Source organism: Eupeodes corollae, chromosome 2 (assembly GCF_945859685.1).
Source record: "Eupeodes corollae chromosome 2, idEupCoro1.1, whole genome shotgun sequence".
Taxonomy (NCBI): Eukaryota; Metazoa; Arthropoda; class Insecta; order Diptera; family Syrphidae; genus Eupeodes; species Eupeodes corollae.
The window spans coordinates 60998799-61016074 of record NC_079148.1 but is presented as its reverse complement, the minus strand read 5'-3'; positions in this window follow the sequence as shown (position 1 = coordinate 61016074).

Sequence of the window (17276 nt, the reverse complement as noted above, 5' to 3'; positions counted from 1 at the left end):
AGGCCAATGTCCGGTACAAACCGCAACAATCCAGGCTATGTCTTGCCTTGGCCTGCATAGAAGATCATTTGTACGGTTTTTTTTATAGGTGGGCCATATCTTCCTAGATATAATGCAGTTGGGTAAATTGCTCCACCTTCGGTTTGATTCAGTTTGGTATATAGAAAAGATTTTACTCTTCATAGCACCAAGAGGAATGTTAACCATTTCCACAAGTGAGCTATTAAGGGCCGATCCTTGCCTGGCTAGATCGTCAGCCCGTCCATTTCCCACGATACCACTATGGCCCGGAACCCAGATCAGGGTGACGCCGAGGTTTATATTCAGGCTCGCAAGCTCATCGCGACATTGCTGGACCAATTTTGATGAGGATGTGGCCGAGTTAATGGCTTTGACAGCTGCCTGACTGTCTGTAAAGATAGCCGCATTTCGCTTTTGGTTTGGGTTTTGTTTAAGTATCTTACATGCCTCTTTTATTGCCAGCAGTTCAGCCTGAAAAACGCTAGCAAAGTCAGGAAGCCTAAAGGATTTTACTACATTTAGGGACTCAGAAAAGATCCCCGAACCAACTCCGCACTCCATCTTTGAGCCGTCAGTAAAGATGGTTGTGTCGAAACCTATCGACACAATGTCATTCTCCCAATCTTCTCTGGATGGGAAAATAACCTTAAAACCCATACTAAGGCTCCAAGTAGGAGTGCAGTAGTCAGTGTCCATCGAGATAATATCTGAGGGAATTAATTTCGTTGTATTGCTGTGACCATAAGGTTTTGACAACCAGCTGTTTGATTCCTTCAGCCTAATAGCGCTGCAGGAAACTATGTATTTAATAAAAAGGTCGATTGGTAGAAGATCCAAAATAACGTTTAAGGCGTCCGTTGGGCAAGTACGCATGGCCCCTGTGGTGTCCACGCAAGCTCTTCTCTGAACTTTCTTTAGCTTATCAATATTATAGGCTTAGCTAAGAGCAGGCCACCACACTATCGACCCATATGTTAAGATTAAACGTACTACGGCTGTGTACGTCCATAAAATCATCTTCGACTGAAGTCCCCACTTTTTGCCGAAAGTTTTGCTGCAGGCGTAGAAGGCAACACAGGCCTTCTTAACCCGTACTTCAATATTTAGTTTCCAGTTTAGTTTAGAGTCGAGTATAACTCCCAAATATTTTGCACTGGAAGACAATGATAGGAATTTACCGTTGCGTTGAGGTAGCGTGAAGGACGGTAGTTTAGTTTTGGTGGTAAAGAGCAACAGTTCAGTTTTACTTTGGTTAACTCCTAGTCCACAACTCGTGGCCCAGCTGCTAACTTTCTTCAAAACTGACTTCGTGATTTCACTAATCACAGAGGTTTACTTTCCTGACACCAATAGCACCAAATAATCCGCATAGGCTATCGCCTTCACTCCACATCTCTCTTATTTAACGAGAATTGTATCCATGACCAGAAGCCATAGAAGAGGCGAAAAGACACCACCCTGGGGTGTTCCCCTACTCACTTGCTTTGTTGCGATTGTATTGCCTAGAGTGGCTCGAATCTTCCTACCACTGAGCATGGAAATAATCCATTCTCGAATGAAGTCTTCTACACCGAACTTAACGAGCGATTCTTCTATGGATTCGGTAAGGACGTTGTTAAAAGCACCTTCTATGTCTAGGAAGGTGGCAAGAGCAAATTCTTTATAATGAATTGTTTGTTCTACAGTACGCACTACCTCATGGAGGGCAGTCTCCGTAGATTTGCCCTTAAGATAAGCATGCTGAGAGCTTTCGAGAGGTCGTCCAACTAGGATTTCTCTAATATGGTAATCAAGAATGCGCTCCAAGGTTTTAAGTACAAAAGATTTTAAGCTTATTGGTCTGAAATCCTTCGCGGATTCGTGTCCTCGCCTACCCACTTTCGGGATAAAAACTACTTTGACCTGTCTCCACGACATGGGCACATGTTTGAGAAGGAGACATCCTTTGAAAGTTTGTTCCAGCCATGGAGCTGCCACATCATGCAACTTTTGAAGCATAACTGGCAGTATGCAATCCATGCCTGGGGATTTATATGGAGAGAAAGTATTGATAACCCACAAAATATTTTCTCTGGTTATAAAGGAATTGACTTGCTTCATATGAGCTACGTTTAGCTCTGTGGTTTCAAGCGGTTCGGAGTTATCACTCTCGCAACCCGGAAAGTGCGTCTTCATCAGTAGCTCAAGCTCAGGCTTTTTTAGAAATGAAGGATTACAATGTTCCTTCGATAAAACTTTGCTGAGCCTTGCGGAGTCCTTTATGTCTTCGATTGATTAACAGTATTCTTTCCAGCCTTGTCTTTTGGCTAATGACAGGGCTTGCTTGTAAATTTTAAGAGAGTCTTTATACGGTTAGTAAAACTTATGTTTGTGGCAGATATTGAAAATTGTCCTCGTCATTTTCCTAAGACTGGACAGCTCTTCATTCCACCAAGAAGGAAGGGTTTTACGGCTATATTTAACTGGGCAAGAGTCTCTAAAAGCATTACTTATAGAAGTTTCAAAGGTTTTCAACTTTGATTCAAGGTCTCCTATCGGTTCAGTGAGATTCGGTAAGTTGCTTAGTTTGGAATTAGCAATTTGACTGAATTTCGTCCAATCAGTTCTTTTGGGATTTCTGTAAGGCGGAATCCACTTGTGATCCAAAAATTAATTCAAAGAGGAAACTCTCCAATTCTCCACTAATAAATTACGGTTGTTTACTAAAGTAACATCAAGCACATCCTCCCATCCATCATAATTTTCCGAGCTCGGAAAGACGAAAGTGGGAGTATTGCCTCTTTTATAAATGGTCATATTATTTTCAATAGTAAAATCAAAAAGTGGCTCATCTCGTTCGTTGATCACAGAACTTCCGCAAAGGGTATTGCGTCACCTCCGATCAGAAGGTTTGCCTTTTTGATGTTAGCTTCTGTTATGATTTTGCACACCTCCTCCGGAGGTGATGGTGCATTATGGGCAGAGTAAAAAGAGGCCAACAGCAAACCCTGTGTATTCTTATCTTCAAATCCGACAACTGTCAGATCGGGAGTGCTAAAATTTGGACATAAAAAACATTTTGAATGTTTCTTAGCTAAAATACAAATTCTGGGATTACCTTGGTCTTGATCTGCGGTTTTATAAAAGAGGTCGTATTGGTTGTCTTGGAAGCCTAGCACCTTGAGGCCGTTTATCCGCGGTTCTTGGATAACGCCAATTTCGAAGTTTTCCTCTCTAAGGAAAACCCTCAGATTATCTGAAGCACACTTAGAGTGCTTCAGATTAATCTGGATGACCTTCAGCGCGTTTTTAATTATTTTTAGCTGCAGAGATGGGGCTTGGCAACTCGCTGGGGATCTCGACTCTGCTTATAACATCGTCAACCTCGACGTTGTCATCAGCTTTGTCGGTGTCTGTTCCCTGACTCTGCAGAATTTTAATTTTGGCATTCCTTATTCTTTCGGCCTTTTCAAGAGCCCCTAGACTCTCCTCGCTAAACCTCAGAAGGTAAGAGGCGCTGGTCTTCTGTGGTTCTTCTGCTTTAACTACAGCCCAATCGTGCATGGGGACCAGCGGATTTTGCCTCTGAAGACCGCGGATCAGGACCTGTCCGCTTGGCTTTATGCTTATGAGCGGCAACCAAATGCGAGCCTTCGGTTGTCTAGGGATGTCCTTAGCTGGGATAATCTTGGGCTTCAAGCCCTCCCAGTCATAGCAATGCTTTCACTAAGGAAATCCCTAGAAAACCTGTCCGCACACTTAATTACCCTATACCCCCTGAGCATTTCGCCAGAGTCAAAACTAGGGTAGGGCCCTCACTGTTTGTTATAGTGTATGAAAACACCATCTCAGAGAGCTTGCCCTCGATAGAGTTCCACACGTTCAGCAGACCTTTGCCGTTTGTGGACAGCTCATCCACAACTGCTACGTGGAGGTCATTCACTGGCTTTGTCCAGTCGTCAAGCTTGCTCTTTTTCTGAGACGTGCAGATCTCTACCTGAGAATTATTTCGCTTAACGGCCTTTTTTCCGATAAAAAGTGTTACTAACAAGACTTTCTTTGTGTATATAAATTCAAACACTTTTATTTGGGACTAACGATTTGATTTTCTTCACAACTTGGATTGACTCTTCTAAGGCATCTTGCTGAACTTAACAAAATCAGTTAACATTTTCAGAACTTATATGTATATAAAGTTCGAACCGCATCCAACAGTTCATTTTAGTCAAATATTTGTGTGGACTGTGTTTGCTCCTATAATAGCAATTTTGCATCTTGACATAGCCACTTTGTCAAAATTTATTTTAATATATAAAAAGGAATTTTTCACCAAAATACCAAAATCCGGATCGTTGGTAAAATATTTTTAGCTCCCAAAAAACGTGTGCGTCAAAAATCATGTTACGTGTTTGCAACGTATAATTTCGATGTAGTTTTTAATTACTTGATATTTCTTTGATTATAACAAGAGTGAAGAAATGTATGATGAATTGACAAACTAAATATTTGTACAGCTGATGAAACAAATCAATTCAGAAAACTGCCAAGAGTGATCAATCTTTAATAACTTCTCATACAAATTCCAAAAATTTACAAAAAAATTAAAATATGCAAACTAACTATATGCATAGTTCGGCGTCACAAAGAATTACTCATAAACCGGAAGTTCTACCATGTTTATGAACGTTTTGTCGTTATATTTTTTAATGAACGTTTGCAATAGCTGCATTTTAATTTGAATCAAACATTTTCATTTTCTGATGAATTTTATCAATCAATTTTGTTTCATGTATTTTATTTTACATTAAATGCATGATATACATATATATTTGTCTATACTTTCTAGGCCATCAGATAGTCATTGTGACCTTGTTGATAAAACCTCAAAAATACAAACCTTTTAAAATTTGATGTTAATTTTGCATGTTGAGCTCTAGTTAAATATGTTGTATTTAAAATGCAATTCCAACTCCAAGCTAATATAACAAGGATTCAAGGCAGTTATCCCAGGATATAAATTTGTATACATAAATATATGTGTGTGTGCATATGTGGTATAGGTTAGGTATACCATAACAATACCACAAAGAGAATAAAACCATGTTTCCGTGAACCAACAAAAGATTCTCTTGTGAGTAATAAACAAAGGAATGTTCACATTTATATTCATTTAACTACACCCATAGCAACATAGCTATAAGCCTTACAAAAAAGTTTATATTTCCCTTTACTATCTACATCAAAGGATACACTCGTAAAATTTTTAAATTGTAAAATAAACTCATTTCAGGCTTTTAAAAAATATTTGATATTCAAGAAACTTTTAGTGTGAAACCATTAAAATTTGGAGAAAAAGTATTCACATAAAAGGGTTTCCCAAACTTTGGCAATGCGTTTAGTTTTTGGTTATTATTGAGCTGAAATAAGTTGAAGAGATAGATTAGAAAAGATAGTGCTTTTATTTTCTCATTGACATACTTTGACCAGCTTAACGTTTACAAGAGTTCCCGTATTTTAACAAGTGACACAAACTCCTCAAAAATACCACGTGAGCATAAGAATTTTTATAAATGTTTTTTTTTAGAGAAAATATTCGTATTAAGGCTGGAACTTTTGAACGGTAAATGCTACAAGAAAATGGTTCAGTTAGACCGTGTAGATCGCGAGATTTACAACTTTTTTGTCCACGACCAAACTTAAGAATTTACAGCAGTTTCAAAAAGTGTCAAATGTTGAAAATTTCAATTTTTCGTAAATCGATTTCAGGTTATATATTTTTTTTATTGAGTGATTCTGATAAAAATGGCGAATTTGCATTTGTGGGGCAGCAGGGTTTTTCCGTTGTGGACTTCTGTCTAGCAAAAGGAAAATGGATGTCAATTAATAATTACCTTGAGGTTTTGAGTGTGCTAATTTTCCGATCCCATGCCCATCACAGTAAGTTGCAACCGTTATGTCATACCGCAGGATACGTCAAGGAAACTTAATCTACCCCCTAAACTGATTTGGAAGGAAAATATTGCAGAATATCGGCAGAACTTTCATCAAAATCTTCATGAGGGAGCAAAGCTTGATGTAGGGAATATTGAACACTTAATTAAAATTTCATATAGCCTTAAAAGCCTTCCTTCTTGGTGGAATGAAGAACTGTCCAGTCTTAGGAAAATGACGAAAACACTTTTCAATATCTGCCACAAACATAAGTTTTACCAACAGTATAAAGACTCTCTTAAAATTTACAAGCAAGTCCTGTCATCAGCCAAAAGACAAGGCTGTAGAGAATACTGTCAATCAATCGAAGACATAAAGGGCTCCGCAAGGCTCAGCAAAGTTTTATCGAAGGAACACTGTAATCCTTCATTTCTAAAAAAGCCTGATCGAACCTGGACAGCCTCTCCAGCCGAATCTCATGAGCTACTGATTAAGCCGCACTTTCCGGGTCACGAGAGTGATAACCACGAACCGCTTAAAACCACAGATCTAAACGTAGCTCATGTGGAGCAAGTAAATTCCGTTATAATCAGAGAAAATATTTTGTGGGCCATCAATACTTTTTCTATATATAAATTCCCAGGCATGGATGGCATACTGCTAGTTATGCTTTAAAAGTTGCATAATGTGGCACCTCCATGGCTGGAATAAATTTTCAAAGGATGGCTCCTTCTCAAACATGTGCCCCGGAGACTGCCCTTCATGAGGTAGTGCGTACTGTAGAACGAACAATCCATTATAAAGAATTTACTCTTGCCACCTTCCTAGACATAGAAGGTGCTTCTAACAACATCCTTACAGAATCCATATAAGAAGCGCTCGTTAAGTTCGGTGTAGAAGGCTTTATTCGAGAATGGATTATTTCCATGCTCAGTGGTAGGAAGATTCGAGCCACTCTAGGCAATACAATCGCAACAAAGCACGTGAGTAGGGGAACGCCCCAGGGTGGTGTCCCTTCGCCTCTTCTATGGCTTCTGGTCATGGATACAATTCTCGTTAAATAAGAGAGATGTGGAGTGAAGGCGATAGCCTATGCGGATGATTTGATGATATTGGTGTCAGGAAAGTACACCTCTGTGATAAGTGAAATCACGAAGTCAGCTTTGAAGAAAGTAAGCAGCTTGGCCACGAGTTGTGGACTAGGAGTTAACCAAAGTAAAACTGAACTGTTGCTCTTTACCACCAAAATTAAAGTACCGCCCTTCACGCTACCTCGACTCAATGGTCATATCCTATCATTGTCTTCCAGTGCCAAATATTTGGGAGTTATACTCGACCCTAAACTAAGCTGGAAAATAAATACTACGGGTTAAGAAGGCCTGTGTTGCCTTCTACGCCTGCAGCAAAACTTTCGGCAAAAAGTGGTGACTTTAGTCGAAGATGATTTTATGGACGTACACAGCCGTAGTACGTCTAATCTTAACATATGGTTCGATTGTGTGGTGGCTTGCTCTTAGCAAAGCCTATAATATTGATAAGCTAAAGAAGGTTCAGAGAACAGCTTGCGTGGGCACCACAGGGGCCATGCGTACTTGCCCAACGGACGCCTTAAACGTTATTTTGGATCTTCTACCAATCGACCTTTTTATTAAATACATAGTTTCCTGCAGCGCTATTAGGCTGAAGGAATCAAACATCTGGTTGTCAAAACCTTATGGTCACAGCTACACAACGAAATTGATACCCTCAGATATTATCTCGGTCGACACTGACTACTGCACTCCTACTTTGAATCTTAGTAAGGGTTTTAAGGTTATTTTCCCATCGAGAGAAGATTGGGAGGATGACATCGTGTCGATAGGTTTCAACACAACCATCTTTACTGACGGCCCAAAGATGGAGTGCGGAGTTGGTTCTGGGATCTTTTCTGAGTCCCTAAATGTTGCTAAATCTTTTAGGCTTCCTGACTTTGCTAGCGTTTTTCAGGCTGAACTGCTGGCAATAAGGGAGGCGTGTAAGATACTTAAACAAAGCCCAATCCAAAACCGAAATGCGTCTATCTTTACAGACAGTCAGGCAGCTGTCAAAGCCATTAACTCGGCCACATCCTCATCAAAATTGGTCCAGCAATGTCGCGATGAGCTTGCGAGCCTGAATATTAACCTCGGTGTCACCCTGATCTGGGTTCCGGGCCATAGTGGTATCGTAGGAAATGAACGGGCTGACGAGCTAGCAAGGCAAGGATCGGCCCTTCATAGCTCACTTGCGGAAATGGTTAACATTCCTCTTGATGCTATGAAGGGTAAAATATTTTCTATCTACCAAACTGAATCAAACCGAAGGTGGAGCAATTTACCCAACTGCATTATATCTAGGAAGATATGGCCCACCTATAACAAAACCCGTACAAACGATCTTCTATGCACGCCAAGGCAAGACATAGCCAGGATTGTTGCAGTTTGTACCGGACATTGGCCTATAGGAGTTCATGCAGAGAAGTTGGGTATCTCTTACAACACCTGTAGTGACCAAAGAGAAAGTGAAACGATAATCCATTTCCTCTGCAAATGTCCTGCTTTGGCAAACACCAGAATGAAATGCTTTGGAAAGGCATTCTTTCAAGAACTTGATAAGCTATCTGAGACAAAGATTAGAGACCTAATCTTTTTTCTCAATGCGACAAAATGGCTCTAACATAATCGCTATGAAGCTTCTCTATAAATCTTCCCCTTTCTATCACAGGTCAAACGAGTTTTTGGTATCAAAACGGCGCACAACAGCGCTAATTGGATCTCAGGCTAGGTTGCCTTGAGATCGCCATTTCTACCTACCTACCATGATACGGAGAGTGAAAAGGCCATAAAGAAATCATTTGGGTGGCTAAGAATATTCCGAAAATTAATCTATCCAGTTCTGAAAAAGCATTACATTGAAGCAAACAATTTCTGCAAGAAAATCTGCAAGGAAAAAAAATAAGGTACTATGAAACTACGGGCCTAAAATTGGTATTCTGCAGAGACGCAAAAGAATTTTGGAAAGTGATAAAAAAATTAACGGTAAAAGTCTCCAAATCAGCAATAATCTTTCGATGCCCTTACTGCGAGAGCATTTCCAGAAGCTTTTAAATCCAGCTTCGAATGCTCCAGCCTTTTTATATGCAAAACCGTTTACATCTGGTTGCGCATTTTAAGGATGAAGAGGCACGTCTGACAATGAACAAACTTAAAGATGGAAAAGCATCCGGACCTGATAGAACCACGGTAGAGTTTTTAAATTTGGAACGGTAGACCTTGGCAAAAAACTTACAGAGGTCTTCAATGAAATTTTAGAAACCGGAAATATACCACAGCAGTTTAAGGAGTCAATTTCGTTCACTATTTATAAAAAAGTTTTGAACAATCGACTATGTGATTGGATGAATCTTAACTCGAAACTTAAGGAATTCCAGGCAAGTTTTCGAAGTGGTTTGCAGGAACTTTTCTAGAACAAAAAAAGAGGCAGCCTTCGACACAATCGATAGAAGAGCGTTGTTTTACAAACTATATAATGCCAGAATGACATCAAAGTTTAGCAAAGTCTTGAAAAACCTTTATGATGGAAATCATGCTATAGTTTAGAACGGTGATGAAATGTCGTAATAGTTCGAAACCTCAATGGGAGTAAAGCAAGGATGCCCCCTAAGCCCAAATCTTTTTGCTTTGTTTATCGACGATCTTATTGACAGTTTACCTGATGGGATAGAGTTTGCGGGAACGGCGATCAAAGCTATCTTATTTGCTGATGATGATGCAACATTGCAATTAATGCTCAATCGGCTTAGTGAATACTCCAGGTTGTGGAATTTGACGGTCAATTTAAACAAATCCAAAGTGATGGTCTTTAAAAAGGGGTCTAGCAGAACATCCAGGAATGAGCAGCGGTACTTAAACAGTGAACCGATCGAAGTTGTGAGAGCCTACAAATATCTTGGTGTTATTATAACCAGCAATCTAAATACGGAAAATCGTTTAAAAGATAAACTTATAAAAGCTAAAAGTGCTATCAGCGCGACTTGGAAGAAATGATTCGGAAACAACTTAATTTCACACAGTGTTAAATACAAGGTTTTCATAGCAGTTGCGGAATCCGTGATGATTTTTGCAGCGCAAACTTGGGGTTTTGAAAAATATGAAACGGTTGAGAAGTTGTTGAGATTTTATATAAAAAGATGTTTCCAGCTACCGATCAACACACCGAACCACATGATTAACATCGAAACTGGATTGTCACCCCTCTTTATCAAAACACTTAAGATACATGTTGACTATACGAGTATATTGAAAGTGCTTAATATGCCAAGTGAAAGATTGCAAAAAGTAATAGCATTGTATACGATCCAGAAGAAGGGACTTTGGTATAAGAAACTAATGGAGCTTGCAGACTATTGTGATTTTAACCGGATTTTAAGCCATCAGATAAATAACACAAAAGGAGTAAAAGATGCCTCTATGACTTAGTATCCTAAGTTGATGAAAAATATAGGGTTGACTGTATCAACATGGCGACATCTTCAGTTCATAGATCAATCTACAGTATACTGAACCATAACCTGTGTGAAAAAATTATTTTCGGGCTGAAAACAGTCAAAAACTACTATCAGCAATATTCAAAATGAGAGGAGAATTGGTAAGACTTAACTTCATGCCACATCGCGAAGACTTGCCAGTTTTTTGCACTCTGTGTAACCTGGCAGTAAGAGAAGATATCATTCATTTTCATTATGGAATATGTCCTATCCTGAAAGAGGTATGAAGAAAGCAAAGCCATGCCTTAAAGATTTTTGTAATACTCGTATATATAAGTAAATTGTACTCTATGTAAATTGTACATTTAGAAAAAGATAGTAAAAAACAAAAAAAGAGGCTGGGATGTGACTCACACTGATAACTTCCCATCCCATCTGTCGATTTGTCTTGCTCAAAATTTGTCTATATGTACTCGTATCAATTTTTACCAAATTTGCGTAATACTTTTTGTAGATTTTATTTTTTATGAAAAAACTTACTGTTGGATTTTTATATAAAAATTACTGAATATCGAAAACAATATTTTCTGTGAAATAAAATAAGTTTGAAGCCAATATTTTTTTAATTTTTGAAAAGCTATTTAAGTCGAAAGTAAATTTTTGCCAAGTTTTATGTTGTTTTATTCAGAGTTTTATTTTTTGTAAAAAAAGCTGTCAATTCGATTTTTTTCAAAATTTTATGAGATGCCAAAAACATTATTCTTCCCTGCACAAAATTGTTTTGGAGATGAAATCATATTTTAGTCGTAAAATTTTGGAGGTGAAAAATTTTTTTTTTAGTTTTTTTGATTTATAAAAAAAACAGTTAAATGGATTTTTTTCAAAAAATATATTGCTTTGATACTACGTTACAATATATTATATACAATTTAATTCAAGTCTCTAGCGTTTTTGGTTCGTAAGATATTTAGGGTTAACCAAAAGGGACCTTGAAACGCCGAGAAATGTCAAAATTTTCAATTTGACAAATCGGACCCATTACAATAACTTCCTATGGGAAGTTAATTAAATAATATTTAAAATAAATAGCTGGTTTTATTTTCTATCATTTAAAATTAACTTCTGAGTTTTGACCGCCCTTCCTATACAAACGAAACCACTGTGCGTCATAAGGTTTTATGTCTCTCAATATTTTATCGAATGCTCATCAGTTTTTCCTGGGCCCAATTTCAGACGTATTGTAAAGTACAGAGATTCTTTCTTTAGTCGCACTACACGAATGTGGAATGCTTTACCAGACTCCATATTTCCCACTCATTACAATGTACAGACATTCAAAACCAATGTGCATCGGTATCTCGTTTCTAATCCTTTCTTCTCTTCCTAAATGCTTACACTGTGTTTAATCGTTTTAAGGGTATTCATATCCCCTTGAGTACAATATAAGAAAAATGTAAATTTTCTACAAAAAAACCTTAATAATTTTTAATACTCATTTCTAGGAACTTGTGTAACGGTTTTATTTAGCTTTACTAGCTCACAAAGTAACTTATACGCACTAAACCAAAATAGTAATAACAAAAAACTATTATCCTCTAGTATTCTCTCAACTTTGGTTTAAAGCGCGCAATATCCCTTCCCGACTAAACCCTCTTTGACAGATTGAAGGTTACAGGTCTTCCTAATCAACCAAAAAGGAAGGGGAAAAGGTTGTCTTACCTCCCTCTAACGATAAGCCTGCAAGCTCTTGCTCATCCCAGCTCGTCGGACGGTCAGCAGAAGTAAGACGAACGTTAAGTTTTTATTTCAGGCCTGATCCAAGATGTTGTTTGCAATTTTAAATTATAAAAAAAAATTAAAAGAGAACCCGCAAATTGATTACCTTCCAGGAGATGGTCACACTATTTGAGAACATAGATGTTCGTGTTCTCCGACCAATTCTCGCTTCTATTAAAAAAATCAATCCTAAAAGCGCACCTTGGTTAACACGACTGCTCTTAATTCGAGTGTTAACCCCTTAAGTTAATTAAGTGTTTTTTTATGTTATTATTTTTACTGAGTTAACTCTCTTAACCTATTTTTCTCATCACCCCACATCTAAATTAAACACTTTTACGCGATCATAATTTTCTCTTAACTAAAGTGACTTTTCGATGACATTGTGTCCATTTGACATCTAAATTAACTTCTAATCGACACGAATTTGTGGTTACTCGAGCTTCGGAAAGATCCAACAGAATAAAATACAGATAAGAAAGTGACTAAAAGCATTCTCAAATATCCCAAAAAAGCAAGGAATCTCGGGCGTGTTCACCAAGTTAATATATCTAACTCAGCCTTGTTGTAGTTAAACTCAATCAGTTTGTTTTCGATTATAGATTAAATGTTTATTAATCAGAAAAAAAATTGAATTCATACACAGTACAATTTTAAGTTCTTAAAAGAAAAAAATTCAGTTTAGGAATTAGATGAAAAAAATGTTCTATCCCCCTTTTTTTTTGCTTAAACGTCGAAAGAGAGGTAGCTCACGTCTAGAACGTTCAATAAAAAAAAAATCTAAATGGTAACTTACTTTGATAGGTTTGTATAAAATAAAAGATACTTTATCCTTTGCCCGAAGATCCTGGTGAAGATGTGTAGTGCACATCCTCTCCAGAAGCAACTGGGCTGTCGCTGTAGCGGCGTTTTTTTTTGCTATTTTTTTGTAATGCAGATAGTTAACAATTTTTTTTTTCTTGAACGACTGAATCTTTTCTTCTTAAATAATTCACCAATTCCATAAGCACTGATTTCTTTTTTTCTTAGTATTTATATGGGGTAGGAAGAAGGAAGAGGAAGGGGCTTTGAATAGGGATTACAATTTTCTTAAATCTAAAATTAAGGTCAGCGACAAACGCCAACGTGGTTACACCCTCATATGCTTCGCTGGTATGTCTAGGGAAGCCTGGGTGAGCGAAGCGATCTAGAAATGTTATGCTCGAATAAACGTGTCTCGAGTTGAACCCGTTACTAGATTTGATAAGGCTATGCGGTAGCAATTCTTCCAAAAAAAAACGTATGTATTTATTTCTGGTATATCTTTCCTTCGCTTCTTCTAAAAAAAAATTATAGACACCGGTCAATCACTAAAATTCTTTTTATCATTTTATCAAAACTTACTATTTTTCTTTTAAATTCTGGAAATTATTCTTACTTTGTTTTTCTTTATAATTTTAGCCGTACTGTCATTGGTAAACTTTTTTTTTTGATTTTTCTTTATTTTTGCGAATAATTTTATTTTGTTAAACTTTATTTATTCTAAGTTTTTGCTGCAAAAGTAATTTTACTTGGATTAACTTAATAATTCTTTTTTGAACTTCCCATTGGAAGTTATTGTAATGGGTCCGATTTGTCAAATTGAAAATTTTAACATTTCTCGACATTTCAAAGTCCCTAGAGTCGAAATAAAAGACTTTTAGAAAGATGTCTGTGCGTGCGTGTGTACATACGTTCGTACGTTCGCGACGTTTTTTTCGTCGTCCATAGCTCAAGAACCAGAAGAGAAATCGATTTCAAATAAATTTTGTTATACAGATAATAAGGCAGAAAGATGCAGAAAGGGCTCTCAAGAAAATTGAGTGAGTATTTTTTTACCATAAAAGTTTAAAAAAAAGGTGAACATTTTGGTTAACCCTAAATATCTTACGAACCAAAAACGCTAGAGACTTGAATTAAATTCTATATAATATATTGTAACATAATATCAAAGAAATATATTTTTTGAAAAAAATCCATTTAACGGTTTTTTTATAAGTGAAAAAAAGTGAAAAAAAAATTGTCACCTCCAAAATTTTAAGAACTAAAATATGATTTCAACTCCAAAACAGTTTTTTGCAACGAAAAATAATGTTTTTGACATCTGATAAAATTTTGAGAAAAATCGAATTGATAGTTTTTTTTATAAAAAATAAAAATCTAAAAAAAAACATTGCTCAAAGTTGGTAAAAATTGAATATCGATTCAAATATTTTTTCAAAAACTTGAAATTAAGGCTTCAAACTTATTTTATCTTATAAGAAATATTGATTTCAACATTCTTGAAAATATTGAGAAAAATCGAATTTACAGGTTTTTTTACAAAAAATAAAAACCTAAAAAAAAATGTATAAAAGTTGGTAAAAATTGTTTTTCGACTCAAATATCTTTTCAAAACTTTGAAATATTGGCTTTTAGCTAGTTTTATCTTATAAGAAATATTGTTTTCAACATTCGATAAAATTTTGAAAAAAATCGAAGTGAAATAAATAAATACTGAAATAAAACAATACTAAAACTTGGTAAAAATTTACTTTCGACTCAAATAGCTTTTCAAAAATTAAAAATATGTGCTTCAAACATATTTTATTTCACAGAAAATATTGTTTTCGATATTCTGCCATTGTCAAAGTTTTCAATTCGACAAATCGGACGAATTACAATAACTTCCTATGGGAACTTTTGGGAGCCATTTATAGTTTTTTGATGATGAAGTTCTAAACAACGGTACCAATTTTCATCAATACTGGAATTTTTCTTGAAAATTTGTATTTTAATTCGGCTGTACAATCAACATTGTGATGTTTCATCATATAAAAACTCATTGAAAAACAAGAATCAAAATTCTTATAAAATTTAGTTTTGAAAACTTAATGCTGTATAATACCGCAAAAGCGTGATCCTACCTAATGACATTATCCATGAGCGGTTCTTGCATCAAGAAGACGGAACAGCTATCAGTCCTTGGTATGTGCATTACAAATCACTTGTAATGGAGTGATCACATTTTTGACATAGCTAAAAACGCTGCTTAGTGTTTAGGATTTGTCCGACGATGCAAAAAGTTTTTTACCCTTTCTGATCTGGGTATAATAATATAATATAACACGAATGTGGAATGCTTCACCAGGCTCCATATTTCCCACTCATTACAGTGAGCAGACATTAAAAACCATTTGTTAGTGACGAAGGTTGAGCTTCAGCTCATCTTCAATTCAATAAAAAATAAAAAGTCAGCAGGTGTCGATGGTATATCCAACGTTGTACTAAGACATTTACCGATGGAGGCAATTGACATTTACACCACACTCTTCAACAATACACTGAATAATGCATACTATCCAGTGCATTGGAAGACCGCTGTGGTTCATCCTCTCCCAAAAAAGGGAAAGGACAACTCCAACACGTCAAATCATCGGTCGATAAGTCTTCTTCCGATCATCAGCAAATTTTTCGAAAAAAAATAATTAATAGGGCTCTGAGTAAGTTGGCTGCGGACAACAAAATAATTCCGGATAAACAGTACGGATTCAAAGCGGGTCATGACACAATTCATGATGCGTCTAAACTCGTTTCTGATATCCAATGGAATAAATCAAAACAACAATGCACAGGTGCTGTTCTGGTTGATTTGGAAAAGGCCTTTGACACCGTATGGTTAGAGGGTCTTTACCTAAAACTGAGCAGGCTTGGCATAAGCAAGCCATTGCTGTATATACTTTATGATATGCTGAGCGGTAGAAAGTTTGTTGTCAAAAGTGGCAATGTAACTTCTACCACAACATTATCAATTAAAAATGGTCTTCAACAGGGAGCGGTGAATTCGCCGACTCTCTTCAGCATTTACACCAGCGATCTGATAGGTAGTCTTACGAATTCAATTGCGTACGCCGACGATCTAATTACGTACAGAACGACCCGAAAGGTTGAGGTTATTAGAATTCTCTTGCAGCGTGATTTCGACAAGATTCAGCGATATTGCGACGACTGGAAACTGAAAATAAATGTCCAGAAGTCAGAGACAATTCTGTTCCGGACTCCGTTGGCTAGGGCCACGAGGGATACGTGTAAGAATTGGCGCAAGATGGTCATCGTTGTTCTTCACGGGCAGCCATTAGCGAGCAAAAGTGTAGTGAAGTACCTCGGTATCTGGTTAGATCAGTATTTATAATTCGACAGACATATACATAAATGCTGCTCTGACCAGGGCCAGAGGAGCCTTGACTCTGACGATACGGCTGTTTTTTATCAGAGTGAAGGTAATTTGCTACATGGCCCTCATACGGCCATGTAGCAAATTATGGTTGTCCTGTGTGGTTCAACGTTGCCACTTCTCAGATGGAGAAGTTTAAAAAAAAAAAAAAAAACATTCAAAACCAATGTGCATCAGTATTTCCTTTCTAATCCTATCATCCTTTATTCCCTTGAGTATAATATAATAAAAAGGTTATTTTCGAATAAGTCAGCAGAAAATTGCGTCAAACAGCAGCACTTGCAGGATGAACAACTTTTTAACAGTAATTCTTGGATTTTCTGAGCCCCCCAAAGGAAACCTGTTACTGTAAAGGCATTTCCACATATTTAATAAACTTTTTTCAAAGAAGATCTGTACAATTTTTACCACGCTAAACATATCGCTTTAATTAAGCGTATCATGCGGTCATGTGGCGTGGCAAAATCGCATCGTCACCTCCTCGCGGTACCCGCTGGATACCCAACTAACGACGATCGTTGGATCCATGAGCTGAGTCACCTGAGTTATCTTTTCAGGAACTAGGAGCAAAATATCAAAAATACCGCTCTGAATGCACCATCTATAAAATTCAAGAGCGCCTGAAAACTTATTCTTAAAAGAATTGATAAATAGGATTTGAATATCAAACTGCTAAGCGACAAAGTTCGCTCTTAAAAAACAATGATGGACAGAACACTTAAATTGATTGAATATCTTGCGAATGTTTTTAAGCCATACTCATCAAACGCGGCTGAAAATAACTTACAGTTTGTTAATAAGATAGATGAAAGTAAAATACACAATTGTAAGACT